Below are 19,759 nucleotides of genomic sequence, written 5' to 3' on the forward strand. Positions count from 1 at the left end.
CTTAACAAGTTACTTCACTGATACAGGACAATACAATTTCCTCATTTTTCAAATTCTCTATTCCTTATATATTGTTGTAAGATAATCTCAAGAGGTGACAGAAAATAGTGATAATAAATGGCAAAATAAATACTAATGTAACAACTTATCTAATTTTTCCAAGTGAGCAAATTAGTAACAATCAAGATCAATTGATAAAAGAGGGTCATTTAAAAGAATAAAACAATAGAAAGTAAAACTTCCACTCCTTCAAATGCTTTTTAATTGCTGCATAACTATAATATTGTTTCAAAGTGATGTGACCTACAAAATAATTTCAAATTATAGACAGTGATGCTGATATGTTTAATAATACATATTTTCATAAGTTCAACTATTATTCATCAAATAGAAATAGGAAAACATCAGTGCTAATTATGGCTTTACTTTTGTTTTCTCTTGGTATAAAAGAACTTCTGGAGCCTTTCTGAATCAAGTAAATGGATCTTAAAAATGGATCTGTAGTGACTGAGTTTATTTTACTAGGATTTTCTGGACAATGGGAACTTTAGATTTTCTTCTTTGTAACATTCTTCTTAATCTACAGTGCTACTGTGTTGGGAAATACTCTCATTATGGTCACAGTGACATTTAGTTCCACTCTTCATTCTCCCATGTACTTCCTCCTGGGAAACCTCTCCTTTCTGGATATGTGTCTCTCCACTGTCACCACACCCGAAATGATCACAGACTTACTCAACGAACACAAGACCATCTCCATTTGGGGCTGCATGACCCAGATGTTCTTTATGCACTTCTTTGGGGGTGCTGAGATGACTCTTTTGATAGCCATGGCCTTTGACAGGTATGTAGCCATATGCAAACCCCTGCACTACAGGACAATCATGAGCCACAGGCTGCTGAGTGGGTTTGTGATACTTTCATGGACAATTGGGTTTGTACACACCATAAGCCAGATGGTATTGACAGTAAACTTGCCTTTCTGTGGCCCAAATGTCATAGACAATATATTTTGTGACCTTCCCCTTGTGATTAAGCTTGCTTGTATGGACACGTACACCCTGGAATTCTTCGTCATTGCTGACAGTGGGCTGCTCTCATTCACCTGTTTCATCCTCCTGCTTGTCTCCTACACTGTTGTCCTGATCACTGTACAACAAAGATCATCTGGAGGGCTCTCCAAGGCTCTGTCCACACTGTCTGCAGACATCATTGTGGTCACTCTGTTCTTTGGACCTTGTATCTTTATCTATGCCTGGCCATTCAATAGTTTCGCAGGCAATAAAGTCCTTGCTGTGTTTTACACTCATATCACACCCTTACTGAGTCCTATTATCTACACCCTGAGAAATCAGAAAATGCAAGGGGCCATGAGCAAATTATGGTTCCAACATGTTATCTCTACACAGAACTTCTAGATCTGAGCATTATATAATAACATAACTTTCAAATACTGTGATAACAGAAGTTAAATAGATTATATATAATATACGCTTTCATTCTTATGTTAGAGTGACCAGGGCAGAACCATTGTGCAGAAAACCATAAAATATTTTAATTCACGTTTACTACTGCTAAAGCACATAATGAGAATGAGTGACCTACAGAAAACAGACATTTGAAATCACTAAGCAGTTTTCCACAGATATTCAGTATATTTACTGGTGAAGAAAACAATTTTAAAAATATGGTGAATACTAACAGAGATGCGGATTAGTAACGACATTCATAGATTCATACTATCTTTAAATGAAGTACCAGTATAAATGATGAGTGAAATAATGTGAACAACAATGGGAAAGATATGATTCTAATCTCTTGATCCAATGAGACAAATAATTAAATTTGACAGCAGAGTGAATATAAAATGCCAGAGAGAATGTGAGATACCAGAGGGAGGGAACCAATGCAAAGACAGTTTCAGTAGAAGTACAAAAAGCAGCCTTGAAACCAAATGCTCCAAGAAATATCATAAGGCGGCACAGTTGCATTTCAAACCTCAATAAATAAAAGTAGAAGGATATTTCTTGATTTTAGGTACCATACCATGTAACTTATTCTTTCCAAGTGCTTTACATAAAATTACACTTAAATTTGCCTCTGGTAAGCTTACAATCCTTATTCTAATTATCAGCTAAATCCGATTTGATTCTGAGTGTTGAGGAGGGGGCAGTGCATGCCAAATTGGGAATCCCATACTCATTGATGGTAATCTTAAGTATTCTGTCCCAATTCAAGACACCAACATTTCTTGTCTCCTCTAGGCAATAGCTTTCTAGTAGATTCTAAACTACTGTATATATTCTTTCCTCCATTGAATGCATTCTCCACAAGCATCCAGAGTGATGTGATTAAAATGCAATTCTCAATGTTTTTTCCCTGCCTAAAACTGTTTTCTGGCATTGAGACGAAGGTTCATATCCTTAACTGGCATTCAAAAGCCAACCTGCTTCTGGAATTCTGCTCTAATCTACTCTTTCATAATGTCAGATTTATATTTACTTACTTTTTAAAAAAAAGACTACTGAGGTTTTTTTTATCGTATATTTGCCTTTCATTTATTTTTTTATTATGTTCAGTTAGCCAACATATAGTACATCATTAGTTTTTGATGTAGAGTTCAACGATTCATTAGTTGCATCTAACACCCAGTGCTCATCACAACAGGTGCCCTCCTTAATACCCATCACCTAGATACCCCATCCCCCCACCTCCACCCCCTTCTGAAACCCTCAGTTTGTTCCCCGGAGTCCAGAGTCTCTCATGGTTTGTCTCCCTCTCTGATTTCTTCCCCTTCAGTTTATACTGACTTTCTTTCAAATTCTCCAGAGTACCAGGCATCTTAATTGAGGACTATTTCCAGGCTGTTTCCTTCACCTAGAATGATCTTCCATTACTTTTTCACCCAGCTAACTTCCTCTTACAGTACAGAACCCACATTCAATATTATATTTTAGAACCCCTTTCCTATATGTCCTTGGCCAGTGTAGATTTTTTTATTTTACTCATTTATAGATGCTGCAATTTCCATTTTTTGCATAAAATATGGCAATAATTATTTGCACACTTATAGGTTAATATCAACTTTGTCTTTAGCTATAAATTCTATGTACCTCCAATATCTAGCATACCTATTGGTGCCCAGCAGTTCATACATATTTATTGAATGAAGAAAGAAAAGATGAAATAACTGTATTCTACCAGAATATTATTCAATTTGACCTACAACTAAGAAATACATGCACTTCTACTATGAGATATCTGTTAAAAAATCAGAGTACATAAGGGTATATATTGCTCATATATTTTAGTAATTGAATTATATGGATGAGAGCCTTGTTATTAAAGAAAAGGAATGTGGAAGAAATTAAAAATTTTAGGCAAATGGAAGAAAATAAAGCAAGTTCAGAATATTTGCTATGAAAACTATATTCAACTGTATCTTTACACAGTAAATATAAAATGTCAGTCTTACAATACAGCACATCCTATTTAAATAAATGATAACCATTTATAAGGTAAAATATCCATCCAGTGGGGGATGGGATTACACTCCAACTGATAAAATATTACATAAGATTTTTGTGTCTGTCAGTATAGTACACTCAAAGTCCTAAACCACTCTGCTAACCAAGCACATAAAACTGCTAGAATCATCTAAAATAATCTTTAAAATCAATTACAGATTTTAAGAGAAGGTAAACAAATCACATCTGAGGCCCTGTATGAAGCTTCAGCTCCATTCCAGGAGGGTAAGCCAGCACTGGACCATTGCCCACTCTGAGAACACCGACAAAATACTATTGCCTAGAGATCCTATAAATTTGGGAGAGTACTGTGGATTGGCCTTTGGGCCCTAACCGGGATAGAAATTGACTGGAGGCCTTGCTGTGTGTACATATTTTCTGGGGAAAAAAAGAGAGAGAGAGAGAGAGAAAGAGAGAGAGAATATTAGAAGAAAGCCTGGCTAGCAGAAGCAGAGAGCAAGAAAAAGATGTTAACCAAACTTGTTTCTGGATTATGGGTCCTTCAGAAAAGTTGGGCTATCATCATATTCTTTGTATGTTTCCACACATCAGTGTGAGAATTTTCTTTTAACTTGCTACTTAAGGGTGTAGGCTCAGGCATTTGGCAAAATTAAACAAATACTCACTGAAAAAAAATATGTTCCTTGAAACTAGGCTACACTGAACTCTCACAGAAAGGTTTTACAAAAAAACTCACAATCAAAAATCACAAGACAAACAAATAAAAACATCCCAGCAAATATGACAGTCAGGAGAAAGTACAAAGACAATGCATGAAATGGGAGAAAAAATACTTATAAGTCATGAATCTGATAAGACACATTGGTCGAGAATACATAAAGAACACAATTCTAGAATTAAAAGACAAATAACTCAGTTAAAAAAAATGGGCAAAGGATCTAAGTAAAAAAGTCTCCAAAGAAGATATATAAATGGGCAATAAACACATGAAAAGATGCTCAACATCATTAGTCACTAGGGCTATACAAATGAAAATCATAGTAAGATACCACTTCATATCCACTAGGATGGCTATAATCAAAAAAGACGAGAACACAGAGCAGTTGGAACCCTCATACATTGCTGGTGGAATGTAAAACGGTACAACCATTTTGGAGAAAATTCTAGCAGTTCCTCAAAATGTTAAACATACAGTTACCATGTAACCTAGAAATTTCACTCCAAATATATATGCAACAGAAAGAAAACACATGCCCACACAAAAGACTGAACATGAATGGTTACAGCAGCTTTATTCACAAAATTTTTAAAAAATGCAAAAAAACCCAGCATTCATCAATTAATGAATGGATAAACCAAAGGCAGTGTATCTATACAATGGAATATTATTTGGCAATAAAAAGAATCAAGTACTGACAGATGCTATAACATGCATAACTCTTGAAAAATTAGGCAATGGACAAGAAAGGAGGCACAAAAGACCACATATTGCATGAGTCCATTTGTATAAAGTGTCCACAATAAGCAAATCTTTAGAGGAACAAAGTAGATTAATGGTTACCTAGGTGTGGGGGGAGGGGAACAAAGATGTGGTCTTTTGTGACTGGCTTCTCTCCTTTAGCCTAATGTTTTCCAGATTCACCCACATGGCAGCATGCATGAATACTTAATGCTAGGAGCCACATCAGCAACATGGCAGAGTAGGAAATCCCCCCTTACCCACACAAATACACCAATTCATCCAGAATTCACGGAAAAATTCCTTTTGAGAAAAATCGAAAACCAATTGAAAGTCTCCTGCACCCTAGGAGGATGCAAAACCAGGCTCACTGAAGCATTAAGGAGATTCAGGACACCCTTTCACCAGAGATCCCATCCCTGTCACAATGTCATATGAACAGGAAGAGACGCCCTAGCTTCCAGTTTCCCCAAGGGGAGGATAGGAGCTTCTTCACACGTCCAGTGTCCCAGCTTTTCAGAATGGGCTTCCTGATGACTAGATTCTGCTTTGTCAGTCTTGGAGTTCTGACATGTTTGGTACCTTCTAGCTGTCTGAGGGAGAACAGAGGCAATAGCTTGGGCTAGTAGATACCACTGAGCTTCCTCACTGCTCAGCACAGTGTGGGTACATTAAAAAATCCCAGCTCTCCCCTTCTCCTTGGGGAGTATAAGAGTTGATCCATGCATCCAACACCCTAACTTCTCTCGAGCTTCCCAAAGAACTAGCTTCTCTCTCACCAATACTGAAGCTCTGATGGTTCTTACATAGTCTAAGCAGCTGGGAGAGAAAGGAGATACAGCTTGGTCTGACAGAAGCCAGAGCTTCCCCTACACCCTACCCCAAGCTCAGCACAGAGTGAGAAAACAAAAACCATGCCAAGAAGCTACCTGATTCTTCCTGGGAAGGGAAAAATTTGCAGGACCCCCCCACCCCCCGCCAAGAACCCCTGGCCAGGCTTATTGGTGGTGATCTCTTCCTGTATAAGACCAATCTGTGAAGACTGGGAGAGGAGCCTGCATTGTCCAATGCAGAAACACCAACACAGAGAACTGAAGAAAATGGAGAACCAAGCCAAAAAAAAGGAACAAGATAAATCTACAGAAAACGACCCTAATAAAATGAACTTATATGATTTACCTGACAGAGAATTAAAACAAATATAAAGATGCTCACTGAGGTCAAGAGAATAATGTATGAAGGAGACTTCAATACTCCCTTTCAATAATAGTCCCCTGGCTTCTGCTGGTACCTGAAAGCTCACAAATTGCTTTGTGTCAGTATCTTTCCTCTTTTATCAGGCCCAGTGTGTCCTAAGGATCCTGCTGGGACTTTAGTTATCTCACTGGAGAGGAACTTAGGCCAGGCCTAAAGAGTCATCTACTGCCTGACAGGAAAAAAGGCTCTGAAGCTTCCTTGAGCAGGAGGAAGTTCTACCTCTTATTACAATCAAGGAGTTTGCAGAGCCAAAGTATTCAGGGGCATTTACCCAGAGGTACCCATCCCAGATTTTAGGGTCCTAGATTTTTCCTTCCAGTGCCTTGACCTTACCATACATAACACACACACCTTCCCTGAGTGTTTGTATTTTGTTGGAGCTGTGTAACCCTGTGAGATCTTCAGTTACTCCTGTTTATGGTACTTCTACTACAGGAGATAAGGACGTCTTTGTAAACCATAAAAGAGTTCCTTAGGTCCCTATATTTAAACTATAACTGCTTGTTATGGTCTTCCATTTCTTATTCCAAGGCACCAATACAACATAGCAATAAGCAAATAACTCTACTATTCGTAGGAATTTTTCTCCCCTTAAATTCCAAATGACTGGATCAGTCACTGGCAATAACATTGCTTTTCCACAAGATGTTTCCCCAGGTCACCACCACTGAAATCTTTAGGGTTTTTATCTGTTTATTTTTGTTTTTAAGTAGGCTCCACTCCCAACATTGGGCTTGAACTCATGATCCTGAGATCAAGAGTTCAAGAGCTGCATGCTCCACTGACTGAACCAGCCAGGCACCACGTGGCCACTGAAGTCTTAAGCAATCAAGCACTTATATTATGGCAGGACTTTTCTGTGTCCCATCTACCACTTATAATGGAGTCCTATTCCCACACCAGGTAGTGAGTAAACCAACCACAATCCCCATTTATCACCTGCTTTCTCAGATCACTCCCAGTACCACTTATTAGTTTACGTCATCTGAGAAGGAGACACCTAGACATGTTTAGAGTATATTCACAGCGGAATACAACTCAGTAATAAAATTTAAAAACATTTTTAAACTAGTATAAGCAACAGTATAGATACATCTCTAAAACACTCTATTAGTCAGAAGACATTCAAAACAAAAGAGTACATATAGTGAGATTTTATTTAAATGAAGTTTAAAAATAGACAAAACTGATATTTACTGATAGAAATGAGAAGTTATTAGCTCTGATAGTAAATATTTACTGCAAAGGGGCCCAAAGGAAATTTTTGTAAGATAAATGCTTTGTAATTTGGTAAGTGTAGTAGTTTCATTGATTCATGCATAGGAAAAAAATTTCATACAGTACATCCCTGATTTTTGATGTGAAGTTCCATGATTCATTAGTTGTGTATAACTGTATGGTGACTAACATAATAAAAAAATATTATTATAATAAAAAAATAGTGATTGAAATTTCAAAAAAAAAGGAAAAAAATTCAATCTATACATTTAAGATAAGCTCATCTTAATATCTGTAAGATATTTCTCATATCGTAAAGGGAATTGAAACAGGCTAGTAAAAAAAAAAAGAACAACAAAAACAATAAAGTGGGTTTAAGTAGGATTTGGGATGGTATTCTTTCAACAGTACTGCCAATAAAAGAAAATGTTTTGATACATTGTGGAAACAATATTATTTATTTAAGAGCAACATCTTGCTTTGTTTCTTTACCAGAAACCTCTGTTTTTCTCCCTTGAGGAGTCTCTAGCCAGCTGCTGTGAGTTCTTACAGACAATGCCTAATTACATGCTCTAGGGTAAAAATAGGCCTGGGGGAAAGGAATTCTTTCCTTTATCCTCCAATAGGTTGGCTGGGCTTAACAGATATCTTGCTATTTGTTTGTTGAAGTTTTTTTATTTTAAATTTGTCTTTTGAATTTTTGTGGCCTATTTGTGCCTAATTTTACATCATGTGTTAAAATTAAACTAGCAGTACACTATAATTAACAGTATATTTCAATTTATATGTTCCTTCCAGCAAAATAATCTGATTTACGAGTAAACTATTTATTACCTAAACTCTTTTTCCCTGGTACTAACACCTGAAGAGATGACCGTATTTTACAAATAGAAATGTAGTTTAGAATGTTGTCTTTTAGTCTACATTTTTATTAAGTGTATATATCAAGTTCTCAGTTCAAACTGAGAAACACAGTCATCAAAGTTATAGGTCATTTCACATGACTAGATAGAGCTTTATTCTTATTACTTGACAAGGTAATGTGTCAAGCTTTTGGGGAAAATAGATTGCTGTCATAGTTTCATTATAAATAAAGTTGAATGACTAATATGAAGAATCTCAGAAGTTCTATTCATCTAAAAATATTCTAATTTTTAGTTGAGAAGTTAGTTGCCTCTCAAGGTGCAATGTGGAATGAAAAGGGGTTCTTCCTTTTATATTGAATTATCTCCTCTGATGATCTGTTCCTTTCCTTAATAGTAATGTGGCTTTTGTTTCAAGAACTTGAAGGCGAATAGAGTTAAGATGGCAGAGGAGTAGGGGACACCTTTATCAGCCAGTCCCCTGAGTCGAGCTGGATAGGTACCAGACCAGCCTGAACATCCACAGAATCAGCCTGAGATGCAGGAAGATACATCTGGATCTCTACAAATGAACATCTCCAGAGTTGAGTATTGAGGTACGAAGCGGGGAGCCATGAAACCGTGCACAGATATCAGAAGATAAACGGAATGGGGAGAGAGCCCGGCCTTCAGGTGCCGGAAGCGGTAGCCACCTGCACGGGGGAGCGGGCGGACTCGTGGAACAGAACCCGCAAGAGAGCAGACTGAGAACATGAGCCAGGAGCGCACGCCACCAGGCTTCTCACGGAACTCCGTTGTGCTCACTGGAACCAGACTGAGACCGGGAGCTCCGGGAGCGTGCGGGGAGGCTGGAGGCTGGCTGTGTTAGAAACACAAAGGACAGAGACACGTCGGCCCTGGAAGGGAGGGCTAGGACATCGGGTGTGGGGCGCACATCCCGGGACGCTGCAGGGTTGAGCAGTACCAACAGTAACAGAGTTAAAGTGGCCAGAACATTAGTGAAGAATGGTCCCTAATCCCTCTGTTCTGAGATAGAGGCTGGGATTCGGCCGCTGCTGCTCTGACTCTCAGAAGAGGCACAGCAAACCGCCAGGGAAAGCCGCCAGAGAACAAAAGCCTGGAAAGATCGGCTCACAGCCTGTACATCCCCACACCCCCTCACAGGGGACACAGAGACTCTACCCAAACAGGGTTGCCTGAGTATCGGCACGGCAGGTCCCCTCCCTCAGAAGGCAGGCTGAAAAATCAAGAAGCCCACATCCCGGGGCACCTGGGTGGTGCAGTCATTGAGCCCCCATCTTCGGCTCAGGGTGTGATCCCAGCGTTCTGGAAAGGAGTCCCTCATCGGGCTCCTCCGCTGGGAGCCTGCTTCTTCCTCTCCCACTCCCCCGCTTGTGTTCCCTCTCTCGCTGGCTGTATCTCTGCCACATAAATAAATAAAATCTTTAAGGGAGAAGCCCACATCCATAAGATCCCTATAAAACAAGGGTGCATGGCCTGGGTCCTGGTCAATAATTTGGGCTCTGGACAACCCCGCAACCTCTCCTCATCAGAATGACGAGAAGGAGAAGTCCCCCCAGCAAAGAAAAGACAATGAGTCTGTGGCCTCTGCCACAGAACTAATGGATATGGATGTAACCAAATTATCAGAAATGGAATTCAGAGTAACAATGGTCAAGATGATGAGTAGACTTGAAAAAAGTATTAATGAAAATGTTAATGAGAATATAGAATCTCTAAGGGCAGAAATGAGAGTGAATCTGGCAGAAATTAAAAATTCTATGAGCCAAATGCAGTCAAAACGAGAGGCTCTGACGGCCAGGGTCACCGAGGCAGAGGAACATATTAGCAAATTGGAGGATGGGTTAGTAGAAGAAAAAACAAAAATAGAAGCTGGACTTAAAAAAAACCACACCCATGAATGTAGGTTACGGGAGATTACTGACTCAATGAAACGATCCAATGTTAGAATCATCAGCATCCCCAAGGGGGTGGAGAAAAACAGAGATCTAGAAGAGATATTTGAACAAATTGTAGCTGAAAACTTCCCTAATCTAGCAAGGGAAACAAGCATTCGTGTCCAAGAGGCAGAGAGGACCCCTCCCAAGCTCAACCACGACAAATCTACGCCACGTCACGTCATAGTGCATTTCGCAAATATTAGATCCAAGGATACAGTATTGAAAGAGGCCAGGGCAAAGAAATTTCTCACGTACCAAGGCAAAGGTATCAGAATTATGTCAGACCTGTCTACACAGACCTGGAATGAGAGAAAGGGTTGCGGGAGCATTTTTAAAGCACTTTCAGAGAAAAACATGCAGCTAAGAATCCTTTATCTAACAAGGCTGTCATTCAGAATTGATGGAGAGATAAAGATCTTCCAGAATCACCAGTCATTGACCAATTTCATAACGACGAAACCAGCCCTACAGGAGGTATTAAGGGGGGGTTCTATAAAGGTAAAAAGGCCCCAAGAGTGATACAGAACAGAAAGTTACAATCTATAGAAACAAAGACTTTACTGGTAACATGGCATCATTAAAATCATATCTCTCAATAATCAGTCTCAATGTAAATGGCCTAAATGCTCCCATAAAACACCACAGGGTTGCAGATTGGATAAAAAGACATGACCCATCCATTTGCTGTCTACAAGAGACTCATTTTGAACCTAAAGATACATTCAGACTGAAAGTAAAGGGATGGCATACCATCTTTCATGCCAATGGACCTCAAAAGAAAGCTGGGGTAGCAATTCTCATATCAGACAGATTGGATTTTAAACTAAAGACTATAGTTAGAGACACAGAAGGGCACTATATTATTCTTAAAGGATGTCTCCAACAAGTGGATATGACAATTATAAATATCTATGCCCCCAACAGGGGAGCAGTAAGATACACAAGCCAACTCTTAACCAGAATAAAGAGACATATAGATAAAAATACATTAATAGTAGGGGACCTCAGCACCCCAGTATCAGCAATAGACAGAGCACCTAAGTAGAAAATCGACAAAGAAACAAGGGCTTTGAATGCCATACTCAACGAGTTGGACCTCATAGACATATATAGAACAGTACACCCTGAACCAAAGAATACTCATTCTATTCTAATGCCCATGGAACATTCTCAAGAATAGACCATGTTCTGGGTCACAAAACAGGTCTCAACCTATACCAAAAGACTGAAATTTTTCCCTGCATATTCTCAGACCACAACGCTTTAAAATTGGAACTCAACCACAAGGAAAAATTTGGAAGAGACTCAAACACTTGGAGACTAAGAACCATCCTGCTCAGGAATGATTCAATAAACCAGGAAATCAAAAATCAATTTGAACAATTTATGGAGACCAACGAGACTGAAAACACAATGGTCCAGAACCTATGGGATAATGCAAAGGCAGTCCTAAGGGGAAAACACATAGGCATCCAAGCCTCACTCAAAAGAATAGAAAAATCTAAAATGCTGTTTATATATTCTCACCTCAAGAAGCTGGAACAGCAACAGAGGGACAGGCCTAATCCACGTGCGAGAAAGCAGTTGATCAAGATTAGAGCACAAATCAATGAATTAGAAACCAGGAGTACAGTAGAGCAGATCAACAGAACTAGAAGCTGGTTCTTTGAGAGAATCAATAAAATTGACAGACCACTGGCAAGACTTATCCAAAAGAAAAGAGAAAGGACCCAAATTAATAAAATTATGAATGAAAAGGGAGAGGTCACAACCAACACCAAGGAAATTGGAAGGATTATTAGAAACTTTTATCAACAGCTTTATGCCAATAAATTAAGCAATCTGGAAGAGATGGAGGCCTTCCTGGAAACCTATAAACTACCAAGACTGAAACAGGAAGAAATTGATTTTTTAAACAGGCCAATTAATTATGAAGAGATTGAGTCAGTGATAAACAACCTTCCAAATAACAAAACTCCAGGCCCGGATGGTTTTCCTGGGGAATTCTACCAAACATTCAGAGAAGCAATAATACCTATTCTCCCAAAGCTATTTCAAAAAATATAAACAGAAGGAAAGCTACCAAACTCATTCTATGAGGCCAATATTACCTTGATCCCCAAACCAGGCAAAGACCCCATCACAAAGGAGAATTACAGACCGATTTCCCTAATGAATATGGACGCCAAAATACTCAACAAGATCCTGGCTAATAGAATCCAACAGTACATTAAAAGGATTATCCATCAACACCAAGTGGGATTCATCCCTGGGATGCAAGGGTGATTCACCATTCGCAAATCTATCAGTGTCTTAGATTTTATCCAGAAACAAAAATTCAGAAATCATACAATTCTCTCAATAGATGCAGAAAAAGCATTTGACAAAATACAGCATCTTTTCCTGATTAAAACCCTTCAGAGTGTAGGGATAGAGGGTACATTTCCCAAGCTCATAAAAGCCATCTATGAAAAGCCTACAGCAAATATTATTCTCAACGGGGAAAAGCTAGAAGCCTTTCCCTTAAGATCAGGAGCACGATAAGGATGCCCACTCTCACCACTATTATTCAACATAGTACTAGAAGTCCTTGCAACAGCAATCAGACAACCAAAAGGGATAAAAGGTATCCAAATCGGCAAAGAAGAAGTCAAACTGTCTCTCTTCGCAGATGACATGATACTCTATATGGAAAACCCAAAAGAATCCACTCCCAAACTATTAGAAGTTATAGAGCAATTCAGTAATGTGGCGGGATATGAAATCAATGCTCAGAAATCAGTTGCATTTCTATACAGGAATAATGAGACTGAAGAAAGAGAAATTAGGGAATCCATCCCATTTACAATAGCACCAAAAATCATATGTTACCTTGGAATTAACTTAACCAGAGACGTAAAGGACCTATATTCTAGAAACTATAAATCACTCTTGAAAGACATTGAAGAAGACACAAAAAGATGGAAAAATATTCCATGCTCATGGATCGGAAGAATAAACATACTTAAAATGTCCATGCTAACCAGAGCAATCTACACTTTCAATGCTATCCCGCTCAAAATACCGAGGACATTTTTCAAAGAACTGGAACAAATAGTCCTTAAATTTGTATGGAAACAGAAAAGGCCCCGAATCGCCAAGGAACTGTTGAAAAGGAAAAACAAAGCTGGGGGCATCACAATGCTGGTTTTCAAGCTGTACTACAAAGCTGTGATCGCAAAGACAGCATGGTACTGGCACAAAAACAGACACATAGACCAATGGAACAGAATAGAGAGCCCAGAAATGGACCCTCGGCTCTTTGGGCAACTAATCTTCGATAAAGCAGGAAAACATCCAGTGGAAAAAAGACAGTCTCTTCAATAAATGGTGCTGGGAAAATTGGAGAGCTAAATGCAAAAGAATGAAACTTGACCACTCTCTCACACCAAACACAAAGATAAACTCTAAATGGATGAAAGACCTCGATGTGAGAGAGGAATCCATCAAAATCCTAGACCAGAGCATAGGCAGCAACCTCTATTGTATCAGCCACATCAACCTTTTTCATGACACATCTCCAAAGGCAAGAGAAACAAAAGATAAAATGAACTTGTGGGACTTCATCAAGATCAAAAACTGCACAGCCAAGGAAACAGTCAAAAAAACTAAGAGGCAGCCCACGGAATGGCAGAATAGATTTGCAAATGATACTACAGATAAAAGACTGGTATCCAAGATCTACAAAGAACTTTTTTTTTTTGCAAGAATATTTAGCTTTTCTTAAAAAAAAAATCTTAACCATGAGAGAAAGAAAATAAGAGTATACATTATTTTTACAGGAAAACAGTCATTTCCATCTCTATATATTATATATTACATATATATTTATATATATATATGTATATATACACCTAGCACAGTGTGTCTATTCTATCGGTCCGCAGGGAGGGGGCTGGCATGGGGTGAGTGACTGATGCTGTCGTGGCCCCTGGCAATGGTTCTGGGTTAATGCGGGGACTCCAGCATTCACACCCCCTGCCCCACCTCCTGGGCCTGGTTTTTAGGGCCGTACTGGATACACTGGTTTTTCTCTAGGGAGAGGGTGGGGAAGGGTGGACAGAGGTGGGGTCAGGAACTCCCGGAAGAGGACAAGTCCTAGGAGCGGGGAGAAGCTCTCTGCTCGGGCCACAGAGACTGGGCTCTCAAGCCACATGGGCTGGGACACCCTCCTGCTCACGGGGACCCGGGTGCTCAGGTCTCGCTCCCCCCTCGGGCCCTGACTCCGGAGCTGGCCTGTTAACTAGGAGATGCGAGCTGTCCCTCTGGGCCTGCCTCTGGCCCCGAGGAACAGAAACAAAACAGGTCAAAGTTATTTACAAAGCAAGACGCACATACAGCACGTACGTATTTATAGGAAACCGAAGTGACTACGAGGGGAGAAGCAGGGTGCCCACCTCAGCCCCGGGGTCCTGCGAAGAGGGGAGGGAGGAAGAAAGTGCATTTACACAGAGACTCCTCCTTTCACCTGCATGTCTGGGGGGGGGGCTTTCAGATGCAGTCAGCATACTCAGGAGAGGCCTTGGGGGGTGGCTGGAGAGAGGGGGAGACCACTGACACTTGACCGGGACCTGAGCAGAGCAAGCGACATGCGGGGCACCCCTGGGGGTCTCAGCTAGACCTGTTCTCCACGGCCTCCACTGCGGGAAGGAGGTCTGGGCTCCCACTGCCCTGTGCCCCTGCCTCAGGCCGGTCCCCAGAGCACGAGTGGGAGGTTACAGTCCTGGGGAAGAGGCCGCGGGCGCCACGCTGTCTTGCGGGGGGGGGGGGGCATCGGAGCCATCCTCCGAGCACGGCCCTGGCTGGTGGCCGTCCCTGGAGTTGCAGGCCAGGGCTTCCCTGGCCGGAGGTGACAGGGAGCCGTCTGTCCATCAAGCCACCTCTGTGTGGAAACTGCCCACGGGTTTGGTGCCGCCCAACGCCTCTCCCGCAAGGGACCTGAGCAGCTCTCTGTGGGCCAGCTCCATGACCTTGAGCCTGTTGAGCTTGACCGTGATCTGCTCGATGGTGCGGAAGATGCTGCCCATGTCCCTGAGGGCCAGGCTGGGTGGGGAGTGGCAAGGGCGCCTGTAACCTCCACTGGGTCCCCGAAGCCACCAGGCAGGGAGGCTCTCGGGCTGGGAGGGCTCGGTGCTGGAGTCCGGGGGTCCGTCCGGCATGCTGACATAGAAGCAGTTCCCTTTTCTCATGACTTTGTAACTTCCTGCCGCCTCAGTGCTTAAAGCCTCTTCTTCTGGGTTCCTGTCCAGCTTGGGAGACTCCCAGATCCCGGAATTCCTGGCCTGTGGGGGCAGCTGTTCCAGAGAACAGAGAGCCACGTCCTCCTGCTCTGGCCCTTCACAACCCCCCCCCGGGGGGGGCGTGCCCTGGGGCGCCAGCTGCTGCTCCTGAGAGAAGGCGCAGGCGTCAGGCCGTCGTTGGGCTCCCTGGTGGGCTGCGCTTCGGGGCGGCGACCGGGCAGCAGGCCACACAAAATCAGGTGCCGCAGGCTCTCCACGTCTTCCAGGGCTGAGTCGGCGAGCCCTTCCATGAACAGAGGACCGGGGATGGGCAGGAGGATGGGGTCTCTTGTCCGGCCTCCCCTGTTCTCTCCATCCAGAGATGCGGAGGGGTGAGGCAGGGCACCCAGCTCCCCTTCGATGCTGCCTTCCTGCTCGGGATCGTCTAGGAGGCCCGCGTGCTTCCCCTCAACCCTCTGCTGGGGCCCAGTGCCTGCTCCGGGCAGCTCCCCAGGCTCTGGTTCACTGTGGAACACTTCTGAGCCATCCAGCCGACCCTGCTGGGGGTGGGGCTCTGCTGCGCTGGCTCCCAGGCGCCCAGGGGCGGGGGATGGGCGAGCACTGGGGCAGCTCCTAGGCGCCGGGTGGTGTTCCAAATGGCCTCGTCCAAGAGCTCCATCCACGTGTTCTTGTCTGACGACGTCAGTGCCACCAGCTCGTAGATCGGGGCGGGGGGGGGGGGGCAGCTCCGAGGTGCAGATGATGAAGAAGGCTCATTTGTCTGTGGCCACGGAGCCGATGGGCACAGCGTTGAGCTTGAGGACAGGGCTGAAGGTCTGCTTGCTGTCTGCGGAGCCTGCGGTGGTCTTGCTGTGACACTTGAGCAGCAGCTTCTCATCCTGCTTCTGCAGCAGCACCAGGAGATCCTCCAGCAGCAGCACATGCAGGTCCAAGCTCTTATCCTTGCTGATCCTCCAGGTCAGGGGCCCCTCGTGGACCATCCTTCTGGCTGTAAGATCCAGGCTCTTGAACTCTGCTGCCAGGGGGTTGCTGGCCCTCTCCAGGGACATGGCGTCCAGGCGTTTCTGGCAGCCCTCCAGTCGGTGCTGGTTCTCCGTCTGCTTCACTGCCTCGTTCACATACTTAAGGATTTCCCGGCACTGGTCCCGCGCCCGGCAGAGCTTCTCGTGCTCGGCGGTGCCACCCTCCGTGTGCTTGAGGACGCTCACCAGCAGCAGCAGGTACTTGGTGAGCCATTGCATCTCGGACATGATGAGATCCCTGAACTGTAGCCGCCAGCACCGGGGGTGACTCTCGGCCTCCTGCATGAAGAGCTGGACGCAGCTCTCCTTGCGCTGCTTGGCCTTGATGAGCCCCAAGGCAATGGACTGATAGGAGCCGAACTGGGCAGCCACCTGCTGGAGCTCCTCCCGGCCAGGGCCGTCAAACCGAGCCAGCATGAGGTCACCTATGTCTCTGATAATGGGGCCCTCCTCTCAGAGCTTCCTCATGGCCTCGCACCAGGAATTATGGATCTCGATGAGCGCGGGCAGGTTGGGGAAGAGCCGGGCCAGCTCCTCCCAGGGCATCAGGTTCTCCTTCTTCATCCGCTGGTAGAAGATCAGGTCCAGGACCCGGAGCGTGCGCAGATGGGAGGCTTCCGTCACAAACAGCTCATTGATGACCTCCTGCTGGTCAATCTCCCTCTGGCTTAGCCCGGCCACCACATCCTTGCCCACCGTGTGCTGCCAGTTCTGGGCGGCTGGCTCTAGCTCCAAGTCCAAGAGCTGGCCCAAATCATCCTCTAGGAGGTGGGGGAGGAGGGCGTCTGTGCAGAACCCCAGGCTGGGGGACTCGATGCTCCTGTGTCCCATTTTGGGGGTAAAGGGAGGGGTTGGGTTCTCCAGAGACCTTGTGGAGAGGCTGGAGGCAGAGGACGAGGCTGACTGGTGGAGGTGGGCAGCCTCCGCGGCCGCATCCATGTCCACATCACTGCGAGAGCAGGGCACGTTCTCCACCTTCCGGGACCACTTCAGCTCCTCCCAGCCCTTCAGGCTCTCAGAGCAGCCCAGGCGGATCTCTGAGCATGAGATGTCGATCTCCAGCAGGTCCTCGGGGAAGCTTCCTGTGGAGAGCCACTGCGTCCTAGGCTCCGGGGCATCATATGGCTGGGTGTTCTCAAAGTGCTGAATGATGTTCCTCACGTTGCCTGGTTTGACTTCCACAGGGGACAAGGGAATATGAAATGTGCTCTGCGAAGAGCTTTTGGGCTTCCCGATGTACTTGAGGATAGGGTTTCGCCTCTTGTCCTCCAAGGCATCCTTGTCTTTTTTGGAATTGCTGCTCTTCTTGGTCTTTGGAAAGAAGGGCAGCCACTTGTCCTTGTCAGGAGCTGCCTGGGCCTTTTCAGCTGTGCCGAAAGCCGTGCCTCTCAGAGACAGAGCCCAGCGTAGTGCATATAGGTATTGAGAGCGAAATCCATGGGGGCACTCCTGTCCTCCTCGTACTTGGACAGAATGCCTGCCAGGGCAGCTAGCTGCTTCTCACTTGGCGTTCTCGGACAGGGTCCCCATCCAGGTCCAGCAGGTCATTCTCACCGTACAGACTACCCAGCCCCAGGGTGTGCTTTGTTCTGTAGTCCTGGATCTGCTCCTGGATCTCGGGCATGGCTGCCTCCTGCACTTCCCGGGGTGCGTTGTGGACGTCCTCACTGCCGCACAGACGCAAGTCAATTTCAGCCTGTAACACCTCCGGGACTTTCACTCTCAGCGGCACATTTTTCTCTAAGAAAATATTCCAGATGTCTTTTCCTGAGCTTCGGGAATGCTTGGGGTTTGTCTGCTGGTAAACTTCTGCACACAAGTAAAAAAAGCAGCGGACTGGGGTCAGCCTGAGAGAAGATGTACCGCAGGAAAATGCCCAGGTGAGCGGGCCATGCCTTCAGCTTCTCAAGGTCCTGGAAGATGATGTCGCTCTCGTTGTTGAAATAACCCGGGTCATAATCTTCCTCTGGGCCAATAATTAAAGGCTTCAGGCTCTGGTCTGCGCCCTGATTGCTGGTGCCGGGCCCTGGTGCGTCCGAGCCCTGCCGCCGGTGGTGCTGGGCCAGCCTGGCCATGATCACAGGTGAGGTTCGGGCACTGCCCAGCCCAGGGTCTGACAGTGCCAAGTTCCAATTCATCAGCGCCTCACTGAGGGAGGGGAAGTGCTCCGTTCCAGCATCCAAGCCGCTGTCCCCCTCCTGGCAGTCCAGAGAGAGCTGGCCTTCTGATGCTCTCTGGCTGTTGTCACCATATGGGGGGGTATGTCCACGAAGCCACCCGTCTCCTGCTGGATCTTCAGCTGGAGCTGAGTGACACACCTCTGGGCACCTTCGATCTGCTCCTCCAGTAGGCTGGCAGGATTCCGGCTGTATACCTCACAAATACACTGTAACTCCTTTTCCTCCTGCCTCAGCATATTGCGAAGGATCTGGGTGGCATGTTTTTGGAATTCGGGATCCTGCAGTGGTTTGGGCCCCCCCCTCCATGATGCGCTGCGGGGGGGGGCAGAGGTGGGGGCGGAGGCGGCGGTGGGACCACAGGGGCGACTCGGGGGGCTCCGGCGGGGGCAGGGTTCTGCTGCAGCCCAGAGACACCGACAGACGAGGGGGAAGAGCCCAGGAGGGTCAGTGCGACATAGGTGCCAGATCTGATAAGGTTTACCACCTTCAGGTGTGAGCTGTTGGTCACCATGGTGCCGTTGACTTTGATGATCCGGTTGCCCTCTTTGACACCAGCTCTCATGGCTGCCCCTCCGGGCCGCACAGACTGCACCAGAACGATACGGTCCCCACTGACTGTGAAGCCGAAGCCATGCTGGTCCTTCTGGATGATGACACAGCGGTGAACAAGACCTGCTGTCTCAGAGGTGTCGGAGTGTTGGCGGAGGTGGAAGGGGGACCTGTGCTCAGGCGCCGGATCTCCCAAAGACAGGCCGCTTAACCTGTCTATGCTCTGGGGTAACCTCACAGTCATGGTTTCTCAGTGTCTCCGCAGAACAAGGATCCTGCAGTTTTGATGTCTTGATCAGGGCTGAGTCAGCTGCAATTTTTAAGAAAGGTGGGAGGAGTGCCTCCCAACCTCAAGGTCAGATGCTCGGATGCTCGAATGCTCTCTGCTGGCTCTCAGGACCCTGGGAACTGAGGCTCCGCTCTACTTGTACCAGCAAGCATGGTGTCCATTCTCAGCCTCTGGCCCCTCCCCCATCGGAGAAA

At 45.0% G+C, this 19,759-nt stretch overlaps 2 pseudogenes; one reads left to right on the forward strand and one right to left on the reverse strand.

The window, feature by feature from the left end:
• The first annotated feature begins 479 nt into the window (after positions 1 to 479).
• Positions 480 to 1,418, forward strand: LOC113249296 (olfactory receptor 4L1-like; annotated as a pseudogene).
• A 13,582-nt stretch (positions 1,419 to 15,000) lies between these two features.
• On the reverse strand, positions 15,001 to 19,520 carry LOC125282649 (rho guanine nucleotide exchange factor 11-like; annotated as a pseudogene).
• Positions 19,521 to 19,759: the final 239 nt, after the last annotated feature.

Source organism: Ursus arctos, unplaced genomic scaffold (assembly GCF_023065955.2).
Source record: "Ursus arctos isolate Adak ecotype North America unplaced genomic scaffold, UrsArc2.0 scaffold_23, whole genome shotgun sequence".
Taxonomy (NCBI): domain Eukaryota; kingdom Metazoa; phylum Chordata; class Mammalia; order Carnivora; family Ursidae; genus Ursus; species Ursus arctos.